This window comes from Kryptolebias marmoratus, linkage group LG21, assembly GCF_001649575.2.
Source record: "Kryptolebias marmoratus isolate JLee-2015 linkage group LG21, ASM164957v2, whole genome shotgun sequence".
Lineage (NCBI taxonomy): Eukaryota > Metazoa > Chordata > Actinopteri > Cyprinodontiformes > Rivulidae > Kryptolebias > Kryptolebias marmoratus.
In genome coordinates this window covers 4581812-4585595 of record NC_051450.1, presented here as the reverse complement: position 1 = coordinate 4585595, position 3784 = coordinate 4581812, and the positions used below count along the sequence as shown (strand labels likewise).

At 46.0% G+C, this 3784-nt stretch overlaps 1 protein-coding gene across 5 annotated transcripts in view; it reads right to left on the bottom strand.

Moving 5' to 3' along the window:
- arhgap12b (Rho GTPase activating protein 12b) overlaps nucleotides 1-3501 on the bottom strand; it is an 88145-nt gene extending 84644 nt beyond the window's left edge. The window contains exon 1 of one of the 5 annotated variants that reach the window (XM_025010638.2): nucleotides 3316-3501. The gene's annotated coding sequence lies outside the window, so the exon portion shown is untranslated. Of the gene's footprint in view, nucleotides 1-2709; nucleotides 3173-3315 lie in introns of those variants that run through there. The other 4 variants (XM_017436488.3, XM_017436483.3, XM_025010636.2 and 1 more) reach the window with 4 other exon arrangements.
- Nucleotides 3502-3784: the final 283 nt, after the last annotated feature.

Below are 3784 nucleotides of genomic sequence, written 5' to 3'. Positions count from 1 at the left end.
AAATATTTGACACAAATATCTTACAATATCACATAATAAATAGCCATATTTTCAACTTTCTGTCAACTTTAATCTTTTTTACTAAATCTTGGTCGGCCGGTGAACGACCACCTACCACCAGGCTTAGCCTCTTTTCTGGGGAAACCCTGAACCACAACCAACAGCCACCTCTGATTGTTCAGGTTCAGGCTGGGAATCTGATAACTCTCTGGTGATGACAACATGACCCCACACACTGATCCTGCATCTAGCCACACATTACAAAGGCCCTACTGGAGGCTGCATTTCATCCAAAAATAAAATTTGTCATTTTATTATAGTCCTGCTCTGCAGTTTGGCATTACTCAGAATGCAGACAAGGCTCAGTCAGAAACCTCTAAAAGCTTCTTGCTGTTTCATACCCAGTCAGTGTGTGAGTCAGGAGACAGCTGGGTCCTTCAGGGTTTGTTTTGGGCTGAGGCCTGTCATTGATCTGCCTGTTAGAGAGTATCCCTTCATCGGTCAACCTAAATAAATACTGAGCCTGCCGAGCTGCGGTTCCCTCGGATCAAATTCTCTCTCTTCCTCCTGAAATAGCACGTGGCCATGAACCGGCATCCAGGAAGTGCAGGAAGTAAAAAGCAGGTGCTTTTAGTGAGGCATTAGAACCTGCTGCACACAGACTGACTATCATATCACAGTGGTGAGAGAGGTCTTCATCAGGAGAGAGATTCACCTTTTTTCATCTGTTTCAAAAACTGTAACCACACAGTGACATTTAGACCCGTTCAAACCTGGCCTCACATTGAATTTCTACACAGAAGGTATTAACAGCCTCAACATGAATTGAAAACATTATCACTCAGACCATCTTTGGAGGTGGCCTGTGGTCCAGTTTTCAAACTTTTTTTTACTTTGAGACATCCATGTATAAACAGTATGAGGTCCTCCATCAAGGACCACTGGGGACCGCATTCAGACTACTATGTGGATTAAAAATGGTTGGTGGTTTGGACCTCACACCACCTTCGAAAATGGTCTGAGTAAAAGACATTTTCAGTGTGTATTAAGGCTGTTCGTGCTTGTGTTTAGTGCTATCTGAGTGCTATCTGACAGCTAAGAACAAATTTTAGTGCAAGGGTCTGAACAGAGTCTAAGGCCTTGTTCACACCTTGCAATTTATACCAATTTTGGGTGATTTGACTGAATGTATTTTTTGTTGTTGCTCAGCTGAAAACCCTCTGTAGCATGGCTGTGTTTATTTGCACACAGAGCAGGTAACTGACATCCGATTGCAAAAACGTTTTGGGATGCACATTCTACTGCCAGGTTTGAACACCCTACTTGCAGGTGAATCGCCTAAGATGAATTTCAGTGCCACGTCTGAAGGGGGCTCTAGCTATGGCTTTTTAGCATCTGGGTGCGTGACAGAAGTCCAGAGCTGCAGCTCCTTAAGTTACAGGGTGTGATGGTGGTATAGTGATAAGCCTAGCTGCCTTCCAAGCAGTTGACCTGGGTTCGATTCTTGGCCATCGCAGTTATTCCCTTTACTGGATCAGTGGCCTAGTGGTAGAGTGTCCGCCCTGAAAGTGGGAGGTTGTGTGTTCAATCCCCGGCTCTCTTTGGTCATACCAAAGACTGTAAAAGTGGGACCCTTTGCCACCCTGCTTGACACTCAGCATTAAGAGTTGGAATCACCAAATGATTCCCGAGCCTGCTCACCGCTCCCTCAGGGGATGGGTCAGATGTGGAGAACAAATTTCACAGTCAGGTGTGTGACAGTCAGTGGTAATTTTAACTTTTCAGAACCTGTGTGCTTTGTGTTGGCCATGTTTTTGTGTGAATATTTGGAGTCAGAGTCCACAGTGTGCACACAGCTCCACTCCAGACTGTGGGTTCACAGTCTGCCACACTAAAGGACATCCAGAGTGTTCTGTGGTGTGAACTCATTGTGGGTGGGAGGATGTTACACTGTCAGTTTATTAAAGACAACCTTCTCTCTTGGATATGCAGCATCTTTTCCCAGCTGATTAAAGCTGGAAGACTAACAAACCTATTTCATTGACAGTATCAAACAGATAAATTTTAGACCTTTTGGGTTCCCCTACAGCTCACTGAAATAATGTTTCAAACAAAAAAAAGCTCAACTGGAATTCACCAAAATGCATGTTGACAAGACCAGAAAACTGGAGCTTTTTAGACATTTTCATCAGTTGTGTTTTATTATTATTATTATTATTATTATGGACAGGTTCCCATCTGTATTTGGTGTAGCTGAGGTAAATCAAAGCCTGAGAAAGCTCAGAAACCAGATTAAATCTGGCTGAACATCAAGCATGACATCGCTCACCTCAGCAGGAGCCCACAACTCCACTACAGTGAGTCACTACCGTTTCCTCAAAAACAACGCTCCAGAAAAACACTTCCAGCTCAGTTGCTTTTTTCCAGCTGCTCTGCTATCTGCGACTTCTGCCAGATGTCTCAAGAACATTTTTTGGTAGAAAGGACTGTCTGTCACTGTCAGGGAACAGTGAAGTCAAAGTGGAGCATGCCAGGCAACGTGTTGCTCTGTGGAGATGCTCAACTACTGTCTGTCTGTGCTGGGCTTTCTTTATAACAAAAACAATAGCTTTATTGCCAGAAATGTCATTTAGTGACAAATCTGATGTAGACCCTCTGCACTGCTCTACTGTCACACAAAGATATAGATGAGGAATAAAAATGAAATACCTGACATAAAGATCACATCCTGGACTTTAGCAGGAAACCTCCTGAGACCAGGCTGCCTTCTGTCCCTGTGCTTCATTGGAAACAGATGTAAGCCAGCAGCAGCATCCACGCGCTGAGACATTTGTTTACTCCACCTTTGCGAGTTATTAAAATAAATGCAACTCTGAACAGGTACCTTTGCGGGTTTATAATTAATGCAGAGTCGGCAGAGTGAGCCTGGGGCGGGCAGGGGCTGCTCAGAGATGGGGGGCAGGGTCCCTTTCCTGCCACAAACACAAAGGATTTAATCCGTGACAACAAAGGGGTCACCGAGGATTCCCAGGAGCGTGGACAGAACAGGGCCACACTCTCCGCCAAAAAAACAACACCGCGAGGAATAATTAGGGCGCAATCACGCGGAGGGTTTAATTAACCACTCGCCGTAACTTGTAGGACTGTTCTGCATTCCGTCTCCCTGCTGGGAGGCATTTGTGTGGCCGTTTCCAGAGGCTTCGTCATGATGATGAGGGACAAAAGCAGCGCAGGTTGAATGGAGCCCTCCGCTCTGCAGCAGCGCGTGCATAGCAACAAAGTAACTCCGCGCGTGACACGACGGCAGGTACTCACCCTGGAAACAGGCTCTCTGCGCGCCGCTCGGACCCTGGAAACAGGCTCTCTGTGCTCGGGTCTTCGAGGACAACTTTTGTGGACCTGCTTCTGCCTCCGGAGCCTGGACGCTCTGCAGCAAACCTTCAGGCATTCTGTTCACAACCCCCGCCTCCCTGCTGCCCATCGGCTTCACACTGGCAGCACCGACCACATCCGGCCATACCTTTCAAAGTAAAAGCCTGCTGAATGAGGCACCTAAAGGCGAAGGTGGAGCGATAGCGTTTTGCTCAACCTTTGGATCATTCAACCCGATTCAAGATGGCCGCAACAGCCAAGTAACCTAAAAAACAACAACAATGGCTCCACCTCAGTCAGTTTTATTGACCTAAAATGTGGTGTGGTAGTAACTGAGAGTCATCCCCAAGACAGATTTTGAGTGCTGAGAAACTGTGCCAAATATTTGTTTCAGATTTTGCCGTTATGTATT